Below are 13993 nucleotides of genomic sequence, written 5' to 3' on the forward strand. Positions count from 1 at the left end.
GCATGACATTCATTTAAAGCTCGTCTTGCCATTTATCTACCAAAATGTTAAAATATCTCAATAAGGCACAGATAGTTTCTAGCTACCAAGGCATGTAATTTATTGGTGAACTTTGAAATATGAGCTGGCTCCAATGGGAGAAAAAAACAGAGCTATGGACTAAATGTAGAGAGAAAAAAAAAAAAAGAGTGATAAATGTAATTTTCTAAAAGAGTCCTACCACATGGTGACTAAAGGAACTTACATTCAAGAAATGTCAGTCAAATCCACACATCACTCTTCAGCTCATACCTAGGAAATCATATTCAGTTCTTGATGACACGTTTTTTTCAAGTCATAGCACGTTAACTCGGACTCATTTAGAAAATGACCAGAAAGGAGAAGGAAATCATAAAAATTTTATATGAGGACAGAAAGAAGAAATTACAAGATTTGATGGATCTAAAACTTTAAAGTATTGACATGGTATGAACTCAAATGTTCAAACTAAAACAAAAACCTGAAACTGAATTTCGACACCCCCGTAGCAGCTGAGGAAGAAAGGTTTACAGTAGAAGTTCAATAGTATATTAATGATCATCCATATGAAATTATCTATTTGGAAAAACAGGAAGGCTGGAGTTTTTATTAGCAATTAAAATAAGTTGAGGAGTTCCCCTCATGGCTCAGAGGTTAACGAATCTAAGAACCATGAGGTTGCAGGTTCAATTCCTGGCCTTGCTCAGTGGGTTAAGGATCTGGCATTGCCTTGAGCTGCGGTGTTGGCTGCAGCCGTGGCTCGGATCTGGCATTGCTGTGGTTCTGGCGTAGACCGGTGCCTACAGCTCTTATTGGACCCCTAGCCTGGGAAACTCCACATGCCATGGGTGCAGCCCTAGAAAATACAGAAAGACCAAAAAAAAAAAAAAAGAATAAGTTGAATAACCATTAGATACCAAACCTATTGAGAGGAAATACCGTACAGGAACAAATGAGCTAGGAAGCTAAAAAATAAAAAAGGCTTGGGAGTTCCCATCCTGTCTCAGCAGTAATGAACCCGAATGTATCCATGAGGATGTGGGTTCGATCCCTGGCCTCGCTCAGTGCACTAAGGATCTGGGGTTGCCATGAGCTCTGGTGTAGGCTCAGATCCCGTGTAGTTGTGGCTGTGGTATAGGCCAGCAGCTGCAGCTCTAAGTCAACCCCTAGACTGGGAACTATCATATGCCACATGTAGAGCCCTAAAAAGTTAAAGAAAGAAAGAAAGGTTTGATTTGCATTTCTGATTTTGCAAGTGCTTCTTTGGCATGTGACCATATACAAATCATTTTACACCTCTGAGTCTCATTTCTCTTCTCTGTAAATTGTAAATATTGTTTGTTTTTTTTTTTTTTCAAAATCAGTGACCGCTTTGTAAGGATAAGTTCAATAAAAGCCTTTAGCAAAGTGCCTGTCACACACCAAATTTCCATAAATGGTGATATTACCAGAAGTAGGAGAATTCAAACACTGGATGAAACATTAATCTAAATGACCCTTAAAATATTTCTCAAAATCTATTTCCAATAAAACAGCAAAATAGGTCTTTAGAAAAAAAAATTTCTCTAACAATAACTGTGAAATGCTGAAGACATATAACTAATATACTTTAAATTCTAGATCTGAGGAAATATGAAAACTAGGAGAATCTCAAAAGGCTGGTATTTGAAGGAGAATGGAAAAAAGAATGGTCAGACTAAGGCTCTGGCTGCCCTGAGAACATATGCCCATTTCATTAACCAAGAAGTTTAGTTTAAGTGGCTTCAAAAATGACAGGAGATAAATATTGGGCATGTGTAAAATGAGAAGATATACCAGGATCCTATATGTCAGAATCCTTGATGCATAGAATGAGAAATACAGTTTCAACAGAAAGAGGGAGGAAAAAGAAGTTTGAAGATCTTACCTGAAACTCTAACAAGGAAAAAAAAAAATAAAGGCCTTTTCTCCAGAAAAGTTATAAACCCAAGCCTGACCTCACTCAGGCAAGTGCATGATTAAAGACCCACCACCCTGAGCTGTCACAGAAAAAGAGACCTAAGGAACCTAGGCAGAAACAAGGGAAAATCAATCAGGTCGCATTTGGTCTAGAATACCTAAGATTCTCCAAGGTAAATTCCATACAATATAACTTCAAAATACAAAATTAAAAACTCATAAACAAATCACCATAAATGAGCAGGCAGAGACTACATTGAGTGAAATTAAATTTGAATAAAAAAATCATTGATATTCATCAGATACAAGATATAAAACAATTATGTTTACAATGATTTAATCAATAAAAGAAGAAGGTAAAAATGAGAGCAATATCCTCTGTTAAATAGGTAGGCATACTTGAAAAAGCATTAGAATTTCTAGAAAGGAAAATGAAGGTCTTTGAGATTTTAAAAATCAATGAATTATTTAAATATTGCATTAGCACAACTGAAGATAGATTTCATAAACAGTGTATTAAATTTAAATAACATACTCAGAGTAAGGAGTTGCCATTGTGGCTCAGTGGAGGTGAATTTGACTAGCATCCATGGGGATGCCGGTTTGATGCCTGGCCTTGCTCAGTGGGTTAAGGATCTGGCGTTGCTGTGAGCTGTGGTGTAGTTTGCAGCCACGGCCTTGCTCAGTGGGTTAAGGATCTGGTGTTGCTGTGGCTGTGGCGCAGGCCAGCAGCTACAGCTCCGATTTAAAAAATCAGAGCTTGCCGGGATTAAGTTTGGGAAATTGGTTTCTTGATTCCAGGATTTCTCAGAACTTTTACTGAGTTAATGAACATTATAAATCCCTAAGAAGGAAAGAGGATGTAACCTGCAGTCCTTCCCTATATTATTACTTGCACACATATTCCATTTTGAGGTTGTCTGTGTGTATGGCATATCTTTGCCAAGTATGCCAGGTTTAATGCACCATTAAGCACTTGTCTAGATAAATTCAGGAACCAGTCAGAAACCCCACTGAGTTATCATCGAAAAGGCACTGACACGATTATGAGATTAAACCAGAGGAGGAAATCATGTTATTGAAAACCCCAGGAAAACCTAATCCTCCTTAAGAAACTCCCCAGGAGCAAAGAGCTTTTTGGTGCCATATATGGTTTCCATTCACCAGTAACTTGACCTTCTGTGAATACAAACACTGAATGGCTAATTGAATATTCATAGCCTTTTCAGATCAACAAATATTTAAATGAGCAAACATATCAGTTACTCCTAGAATGTTTCTTTCTTCTTCATCCTAGAATGATTGTGTCTTAGTTCACTTCTCCCTCCATCAAACATGTCTGTCCCATATGGCCCTCCCTCTGGTGAGCGTTTTAGTAAGCAAATCACTGTTAATGATGTGTTAGCGAGGATTTTTTTCTTGTGAATATAATACATGCATTTTCACATGGGCCTTCGGAGAACAATGCTTTAACCTGCCAACCAGAGCTGGCACAGAACTCATCTCTCTCATGGATTGATCATTTGAAGGAGTGAGGGGTCCAGCCTGTAGTAAGACTTCACAGAGGATCTGCTCTCATTTCTATTCATCTCACCAGCTGAATTAATTTGGAAACTCTTCAAACCTCCATTCCTACATCTATAAAAGGGGGTTAATAACAAATCCCTGACTGAGTTGCTGAGATGATTAAATAATATATGTAAAGGCTCCCAGTGTGGTGCCTGCATGGAAGTTACTCCTTTTTCACTGTGCAGATGCCTACTTAACTTTAGCTGCAGTGGATGAGTTGTCTGGAGATCAGCCTGTGATCACAGAATCTGTTTGAAAGGGAATAGAGAAAAGAAAAGGCTTGGACTTGGAAATTAACAGACTTCGCTTCAAATGCTAGTTCTGACATTTTTCAAGTGGCCCTGGATTGATCACTGATCTTTAGGATATTGCCCCTGTAAAATGACAATAATACAACTCACTATTCAAGGTTTTGCTGAGATTAAAATTTCATAGCATTATGTGCATATATATGTGCATGTCTATATACATACAGTGAAACGTGCATATATATATATATATAAAGTATTTAATAATTGAGAATTATTATCATTAATCTTGCTGTGAGTGTGCTCTCAGGAAATACTCTATTTGGATGTCTCTTTATGTCACCTGTGCCCAGGGCTTATTTTGATGACACTGTTGACTGGAATGACAACCCTTGAGAATGACTTTCTTTTTTTTTTTTTTGTCTTTTTGTTGTTGTTGTTGTTGTTGCTATTTCTTGGGCCACTCCCACGGCATATGGAGGTTCCCAGGCTAGGGGTCGAATCAGAGCTGTAGCCACCGGCCTACGCCAGAGCCACAGCAACACGGGATCCGAGCCGCATCTGCAACCTACACCACAGCTCACGGCAACGCCGGATCGTTAACCCACCGAGCAAGGGCAGGGACCGAACCCGCAACCTCATGGTTCCTAGTCGGATTCGTTAACCACTGCGGCACGACGGGAACTCCGAGAATGACTTTCTAAAATGACACAAGTAAGACAGAATATCCTTTCTTATTTTACTGGGTCTTTAACCACATCTCCTCTAAGATAGGTGACAGATCCCCTGCTTTTCCTTTTATGGCCCAAGAACTAACATGGTAGAGAGCACAGTGCAAAAGTATGAGAGGTGCCTGGAACTAACATGGATCAGCCTCACATCCCTGGTCTCAGCCTCCCCCTCTTGTACAGTGTGACAGGTCATCCTTGTCATTCAGCCGAGGGAATTCATGGGCTGAGGTCGCTCATTTCTCCCCCTTCTTCTGTCCTCCTGAGGTCCCTCTCCAGGGACACTGGTGTGGCCTTTCCCAGTGCCACATTTTTAGAGAACAGGACAGAGACAAGGCCTGCCCATGGTGCAGACAAGCACTTTATTCACATTGCAGTGGAAAGGGGTCTTAAAGGTCCTCCGGTCACATGTGCCAACCTTGTGCTCCACCATGAAGTGGATATGAAGGCAGGTAGGCATAGCCATTGCTTATTAAAAGCACCTGGAAAAAGTAAATAAATGTAGTATATACCATCAAAATTGGTATAATTCTCAAAGTTCTTTGATGTCTCCTTTTCTGAAAATATCTCCTTTACCAGAATTGAATGCTGCCTAAATTCCATACTTAGAAAGTCAATCCTTTGGCTAGATATGGGGAGTATACAAGTTCCCTGGTGGGATGCTGTATTCACTAGTGTTCTAAGAATATTAGATATTAAACCTTCCTTGAGGCTCCAGGTAAAACTTAAAATCAGAACATTGATTTTAAAGTTACAGGTCTGGAGGAGAAAGACAAAAGAATCAGCCATGAGAATTTTGATGTCACTCAGATGAAATAAAATGCTAAAAGGAAAGATGCTAGGAATCAGTTATATTTATAAAAACTGGCTCTGGAGGAAAGACAACATGAGAAGAATATGCATCAAGGGTTCATAATCAAGGAGTTCTCATTGTGGCTCAGCAGGTTAAGAAGCTGACACAGTATCCATGAGGATGTGGTTCGATCCCTGGCCTCCCTCAGTGGGTTAAGGATCTGGTGTTGCCATGAGCTGCCACATAGGTCACAGACATGACTTGGATCCGGTGATGCTGTGGCTGTGGCATACGCCTCAGCTGCAGCTCCAATTTGACTTATAGCCTGGGAACTTCCATATGCTGCAGGCGCAGCCCTAAAAAAGAAGAAAAAATAAATGAGTTTGTAATCACTGAAAAATTTGAGGGGCCTGGAGGATCCAGGGAAAAAAAGCCATGAGAAGATGAACTAGAGCCCTCTGTTCCCTCAGAGATCTGACCTTCCCAGAACCCTGTAATTTATACCGTTTTAACTGTATGTATTTATGTACTTCCCTTCAAGCTGAGGGCCCCAAGGCAAATTCCAGGAACTGGGCAGTCATGGAAGTTCACGCCAGGTGTCCGCATACAGTTCTGCCTGATCAGAAGAATTCCGGTAGCAATTGATAACAATAGCACCAACAGGGAAGAAAGACTTCCCAGGCATTCTAGAAGGGCTCCCACCTCATGTCACTTCATTTCATTAGAGTAAACCCATGGAAGGAATGGTAGATCCACTGCTGATAAGAAGTAGGGGACCTCAATGGTCTAAAATTATAAGTCTTTGAACTTCCACTAGAGATAGCTTTGTGGGTGGTCTTCTACTCATTCTTTATTTTGTAAAGGCCACACTTGCAGTATATGGAAGTCTCTGGACTAGGGGTCTAGTCAGAGCTGCAGTTGCAGGCTTACATCACAGCCACAGCAATGCAGAATCTGCCCCACATCTGCGAGGTATGCTGCAGCTTGTGTCAACGACAGGTCCTTTACCCTCTGAGCGAGGCCAGGGATCAAACCTGCATCCTTACAGACACTATGTCGGGTTCTTAACCCACTGAAGCCATAATGGGAACTCCTACTCTTTTTTAAGTAGACAGAGTATTATGGTAGATTATTGGATTAGTGGATAGGAGACTAATGACAGTACAAGAACATTTCTTACCTCTCTGGGCCTTGATTTCTAAATCTATCAAATAAGAATTTCTAAAACCCCTTTCACTTTCAGGGCCTTATAATTCACCTAAGACTATTTATTTTTAAAAGTCCCTCCACCTGGAATCTTCTCTCTTGATGTTTTTCAATATAAGTCTATATTTGTATTTATAGCTATATTTGTATATATATGCATGTATATATCTATATCATATATGTATATAAAGACATTCATATTTATATTTATATATAAATTCTTTCTATTCCTGTTTCCGTACTCACACCAGAATCATTGATTTATTTGCAGAGCTCATTCAAGTAAATATCTTTTTCCCTACCCTGTTCCCAACCTTTTGTCCCTTCTTTAAAAGCAGGACAATCTCTGCCCAAGGCTTAAATGGATAATTTTCTCTTTAGGCAGAGGAAAATGGAGAGTCAGTTGCCTCACAATGTAATTAGCTATTAAAGGGCTAGGTGTCCCCTTTTGATCACAGGAGTTGATATCTTGCTACCTGCCACCTCCAAGGGACCATTAGATAAAAGTTTCCTCAGTAATTGCTGTAGGGTCTACAGGATTTCATGGGAGATGAAATTATTTACCTTACAATAAATCAATACCCTGCTCAAAAGGGTTTCATATAAGTTCAGCAAAGCAAAGGTGACTTTTTCTTTGATCTTTCTGTTTTCTTTTCAAATCTTCTGTGCTAGCTTTATTTTTAAAAAGACATGGAGTCATGTGTATGAGCGTGTATGTATGTGTGTGACTGTGTAAGAGTGTGTATGTGGGTATATGTGTGTAAGTGTGTATGTGTGTAAGTGTGTGTGTGTGTAATTGTTTGTGAGTGGGGATACTGTGTGTACTGTGTGTTTCTGAATGTTTAGTATGTTTCCTGGGAGTTCCCATTGTGGCTCAGTGGGTTAAAAACCCAACTAGTTTCGATTAGGATGTGGGTTTGATCTCTGGCCTCACTCAGTGGGTTAAGGATCCAGCATTGTTGCAAGCTACTGCATTCAGGTGTATACTGCTCCTTGAACAGTACACAACCTCTTTTGCCTAAAATTCAAGGGCCTCCACAGTCCAGAAAGTATATAGCTAGATACCATTGGATACCATTGGATATCTAGCTATATCTAACGGTTCATAACTGACCCTCGGGTGCAGCTGTAACTACCAGTCATCTGGGGGCCCCCAGCCTAGACCAAGTATGTCAGAATGTCTACAGGAGGTAGGGAGATCAACCATCACCCTTTCTCAAAGACTGGGAGGTTTTTCTGGAACTCAGAATTTTCAGTGCTGAAATCGAGAAAATCTTAAGCAAGCTGAGTTTTGTGGACCTGAGCCCTTCATCAGATTGCTTCACTATTATTTACAGAGGCTCATCAAAAGGAGTTCATATGCTCCCTATGTTCAACCAGCTTCTTATTGCCTTCATCAATTGGTTCCGTCCTAAACTACTCTTTTCTCTGAGTTTCCTGCACAATGTTCACCTTCTCATGACAATGCTGTCTCCCTACCTCTGCATTAACTGCAAGGTTTTGCCACAGTCAATAACAGAGAGCAAAGACCCTAAACTTTGTATTTGAGTCTTCTGCTTTGCTGTCAAATTGTCTCCATAAGATAGATAATAGCCTTGCACAGCAATACTAACAGAGAGAATCAAAAAGGCTTTCCATTCATAGAGGTTCAGATTTCATCGTTGAGAAGTCCTTTATAAAAAGAATAGTTAAAATTCCAGTTGAACTATTCATACTTGGCACCAATTCACTATATAGAGTCTTCACCATGAACAATGAGTAAAGTATGTGTTCTATATTAAATGACTACACAGTTATTCCCATGGTTATTCCAAAACAAAATGACACAGTTCAAAGTGATTTGCTTTCTTTATCCATAGAAACTACGAGAAACACTTAAATGTAGTCTTCTCAAAAACCCTATTTCTAAATACCTCACTGAAAATATTTGCTACATATGAATGTATATATTTCTACATTCTATTTATTACGTATCCATGTTTTGACTTCTATCTAAGTACAGTGGTCAGAATAGGGATTGCATGAGTACAGGAATTTTTGTGTGTTTTTCCCATTTCCTTTTTTTTACTTCTCCACATTTCCCCATTTATATTGATAGTTTTCCAATTAAACATCTCAGCCAAGTGAGGACACAAAATAAATTAGTTTTTCGTTCTCAAATTTTCTCAAAACTTCCCCCAAAATATTTGAGGTGTCCATGCTTTCAGAATTTAAAGATTTAACATCTGAAGGGGCACAGACTCCTTTCATTATGCTGTTGGGGCGAAAAGATAATGAAATTTAAACTACTACTATTGACTTAATTTCATTTGTATTCATAACACAGTGAAATATTTAAGTTCTGCAATACACATTATGTAGAAGAAAAGAGGGAGAGTAAATTATATATGTGTGTATATATATCTTTATATATATATTACCACAAACCTGGTCAGATTTGCAAAGAGTATTTTCCTGTTTCTTCCTAAAATCACAATGCCTTTAACATACTAACTGTTCGATTAATACATGACAACAATAAAAGCAATAATGAGACCCATGTAGAAAAATGTATCTCGTTGTTTTTAGCATGTTGAGAATTGTGGAATATTTACAACTTGCTCTGCTTCAAATTGTTACAAATTATCATGTGCTAAACCTATTAACACTTGTATTTTGTTGAACTCTTACAACAGTCCCATGAATTATTTATTATTTACATATTTTACAAAAAAGTAAATCTAAGCCATTGATTGCTTTGGCTATTTGGGGTCTTTTGGGTTTCCATAAAAATTTTAAAATGGTTTGTTATAGCTCTGTGAAAAATGTCATTGGTAGTTAGATAGGGAATATGCTGAACTATACATTGCCTTGGGTAGTATAGCCATTTTTGACAATGTTGATTCTTTTTTTTTTTGTCTTGTTGTTGTTGTTGTTGTTGTTGTTGCTATTTCTTGGGCCGCTCCCGCGGCATATGGAGGTTCCCAGGCTAGGGGTCGAATCAGAGCTGTAGCCACCGGCCTACGCCAGAGCCACAGCAACGCGGGATCCGAGCCATGTCTGCACCCTACACCACAGCTCACGGCAACCCCGGATCGTTAACCCACTGAGCAAGGGCAGGGACCGAACCCGCAACCTCATGGTTCCTAGTCGGATTCGTTAACCACTGCGCCACGACTGGAACTCCAATGTTGATTCTTTTAATCCAAGAACGTGGTATTTCTTTCCATCTTTTTGGTCATCTTCAATTTCCTTCATAACTGTCTTATAGCTTTCAGAGTACAGGTCTTTTTTCTTTAGGTATGTTTATTCCCAGGCATTTTGTTCTCTTTGATGTGATTGTAAATGGGACTGTTTCCTTAATTTCTCTTTCTGATCTTTTGGTGTTGGTTTATAGGAATGAAAGTTATTTCTGTGTATTAATTTTGTATTCTGCAACTTTACCAAATTCATTGATGATCTCTAGTAATTTTCTGAAAGTATCTTTAGGAATTTCCATGTATAGTGTTACATCTGCAAATAATGACAGTTTTACTTCTTTTCCAATTTAGATTCCTTTGACTTCTTTTTCTTCTCTGATTGCTGTAGCTAGGACTTCCAAAGCTATTTTGAATAAAAATGATGAGAATGGACATTCTTGTCTTATTCCTGATCTTATCAGGAAAGTTTTCCATCTTTTCAATATTGAAAACGAAGTTAGCTGTGTGTTTGTCATATATGGTCTGTATTATGTTGAGGTAGTTTCCTTCTATGACCACTTTCTGAAGAGTTTTTTTAATTTTTTTAATAAAAAATGGGTATTGAATTTTGTCAAAAACTTTTTCTGCATCTATTGAGAGGATCATATGGGGTTTTTTATGATTTTTATTTTTCAGTAATGGTTGGTTTATAGTGTTATGTCAATTTCTACTGTACAGCAAAGTAACCCAGTCATACATATATACATATATTATTTTTCTGACATTTTCCTCCATCATGTTCCATCATAAATGACTGGAGGTTATTAATGTGGTGTATCACATTGTTTGATATGCATTTATTGAAAAACCCTTGCATCCCTGGCATAAATCCCACTTGATCATGTTGTTTGATCCTTTTAATGTATTGTGGGATTTTGTTTGCTAATATTTTGTTAGATTTTTGTGTCTATGTTTACCAATGGTGTTGGTCTGTAATTTTCTTTTTTTTGTGTATGTGGTGTCTTTGGTTTTGCTACCAGGTGATGGTGGCCTCATAGATTGTGTTTGGAAGTGTTCTTTCCTCTGCAAGTTTCTAGAAGAGTTTCAGAAGGATAGGTGTTAACTCCTCTAAATATTTGTTAGAATTTGCCTGTGAAGCTGTCTGGTTCTGGACTTTTGTTTATTGGAAATTTTTAAATCACAGTTTCAATTTCAGGACTTGTGATTGATCTATTCATATTTTCTGCTTCTGTCTGGTTAAGTCTTGGAAGGTTGTATCTTTCCAAGAATTTGTCCATTTCTTCTAGACTGTCCTTTTGTTTATTGTTAATCTTCTTTCTTGGTTTCTTTCATCCAGGATACCATCAGTCAGCCCCATTACCATCTGAAAGGTGAGTTCAGTAGCAACAACTTTTACCTATTATCTTGCTTTATTCAAAAGTTTCTTCACTACAGAGCTTTACAAGCATACAAATGCATTCCTAATATGACATTTCTCAAAGTCACAGTGAGTGGATTTTTTTTCATATTATCCTTGTATATATGTTCACACATAGGTGATCCACTGGTACTTGATAATCTCATGCCATCTTTTTAATTTCTATTAGCTTTTATATTTTTTCTTCTATAAAAGAAAGAAAATTTGACATATCAGCTTCATTTAAATAAGCCACTCATGTCTATTTTTCAATAAATAACTTCTATGCATTTATCAGTCTAAATTATACACAGTATGGACTTCCCTGGTAGTTCAGTGGATTAAGGACCCAGCATTGTCATTGCTTTGGCTTAGGTTACTGCTCTGGTAGAGGTTCAACTCCTGTTCTAGGAAATTTTGCATGCGGCAGGTGTGGCCATAAATAAATAAATAAGAAACAGTTTATCCCCCTGGGCATGAATCTCTCTTTGGCTCTTTTGATCAAACTGCAATATATCAGAGGTTATATAGATGGTAGGATGGAATACAGAGAAAAATAATTATTCTCTTGCAAAATAACTGAGTCCATGGTTTTCAAATAAAGCAGGAAGAGCATCATCCTCTAGCTGGAATGTGGCTGCTACTGCTGTCTGGTGAAAGTGGTGGTGGTGGGGAGTCAGAATATTCAGTGTCAATCAAGTTATCTCAAATACCCACATGAGAGTTTTTGGGGTTAAATTTTTCCCTATTAATAGCTACATTTTTATTCAAAACCTGACAAAGATCTGAATTATGTCTGTGCTTTTTCATCAGAGAGACCATTTGCTTCATATCCAACTCTTAATTGTATATCCCCAATACCTAAAAGAAATATAAGATATTTTTGATAGTAGTTGTAGAAACTTCCCGGTCCTTTGACCAGGATTTGAACCAGGATTTTATAACTTGTCTCTGTCATTGTCTTGCTTTGTACTTTTGAGTTCAGCTGGAAGAAACAACCCATCTTATTGTCATTAATTCTTCATACCCTTCCACAACTCCATCTAAAAACATGGCCTTTGCCTTCAATAGATATATCTTTCCCAGGAACAAAAAGCCATAACTTAATAATTCTTTTACTCTTAAGTGTTACAGACTACTAGTGTTCCAATCTCTACCACCAACTAGACTACCGCTACCTTCAACCCAGCCAGGTCAAATAAATAATCTCAACTCCCATTATTTTTCCCGAAATTATTGTTTTCTTTTGCATGGTTGTATCTTTCTTTCTTTTGATTTTTTTAGTGGAGTATAATTGATTTATAATGTTGTTTTAATTTCAGGTGTACAGGAAGTGATTCAGATATATTCCTATTTTCCCCAAACCATTTTGATATCAGTTATTACATTTTTCCAGGTTTGTAGCAGCAAATGCCATAAGCTCCTACAGCTCTATTAGGTAAGGGGTTTATTACAGTTATCTTACAGATTTTCTAGTACTGCAGATGCCAGATGACAGGAGCAGGGTAAAAAAGGTGTTCATTAAAACAAGACTCTTCTAAACAAAAAACCCACAGTCACTTCTGTTCATTGACAACACCCATGCCACTTAATCACCTCCAAAGAGTCAGTCCTGGTGCCTGTGGCTGTCCCTTCTTATTTTTGACTTCCTCTTTCCAAGACCTATATGATGTCTTTGATTAGTGGAATTTAGGTCACCCACAAAAGCCATGCTTGAATTTTTAGCTTTCTAACCTCTAAAGCGTAGGAAGATACACTAAAGGGGATTTAGAATTGCCTTTGAATAAGCCAATCTAGGAGGTAAAGTGCTTTGCAAGTTGAAGTCTGTCAATCATGCTATATTTAAATTAATAAGTATTATCGAAATAAATTGAACTCTTTAAGAAGCCTTCCCAATACCACACTTGGTTATATTTAATTTATCACTATTCTAAATGAGGCTTTTTTTTTTAAACATTAAAAAAAAATGAAGTATAGTTGACTCACAATGTTGTGCCAATTTCTGCTATACAGCAGAGTGATATTCCTTTTCTTTTCTTTTTTTTTTTTGTCTTTTGTCTTTTCAGGGCTGTACCCGTGGCATATGGAGGTTCCCAGGCTAGGGGTCGAATTGGAGCTACAGCTGCCAGCCTACACCACAGCCATAGCAACGCCAGATCCGAGTGGCATCTGCAACCTACACCACAGCTCATGGCAATGCCAGATCCTTAACCCACTGAGTGAGACCAGGGATCGAACCCGCAACCTCATGGTTCCTAGTCAGATTCATTTCCGCTGAACCACAACGGGAATTCTTACGTTCCTTTTCTTATATTATCTTCTATCATGGTCTATCCCAAGAGACTGGATACAGTTTCCTGTGCTGTACAATAGGATCTCATTGCTTATCCATTCTAAATGTAATGGTTTAAAAATATGGAATACTTTGCAAGTTTGCACGTCATCCTTGTGCAGGGGCCATGTTAATCTTCTCTGTATCGTTCCTTGTTCCAATTTCAGTATATGTGCTATTGAAGTGAGCACTAGGTTTTATTTTTATTATTTTCCAACACTTCTGTATGTGTAATTCTGGCATTTTCCTTGGCCCCTCTGCATCAATATAAACTCTTTAAAGTGATGGACTTTTTTTTACTCCCCATGGAACTCTCACGGTCATGTTCATGTTAGGAGGAGCATGGCTATGACTTCAGGCATCTAAGTTGACATCCTGACTCATTTATGTTAGTAAGTGTGTCATCTTGAGTCAGTACTCACTTCTCTGAGTTTAGACTTTTTTACCTACAAAGTGGTAATTTTAAATAAGATAATATTTTTAAAGCAATTAGTGCAGTCATAAGAATTATGAAATATTAGCTGCTCTGCCAGAAGTTGGATTGGTAAAGAATAAAAATACATTTGTTTTAGATTTCATTATTTCT

The 13993-nt window shown here is 38.0% G+C and overlaps 1 pseudogene; it reads right to left on the reverse strand.

Moving 5' to 3' along the window:
* Window positions 1–13484: 13484 nt before the first annotated feature.
* Window positions 13485–13598, reverse strand: LOC125128603 (uncharacterized; annotated as a pseudogene).
* Window positions 13599–13993: the final 395 nt, after the last annotated feature.

The sequence above is a fragment of the Phacochoerus africanus genome, chromosome 5 (genome assembly GCF_016906955.1).
Source record: "Phacochoerus africanus isolate WHEZ1 chromosome 5, ROS_Pafr_v1, whole genome shotgun sequence".
NCBI classification, from domain to species: Eukaryota; Metazoa; Chordata; class Mammalia; order Artiodactyla; family Suidae; genus Phacochoerus; species Phacochoerus africanus.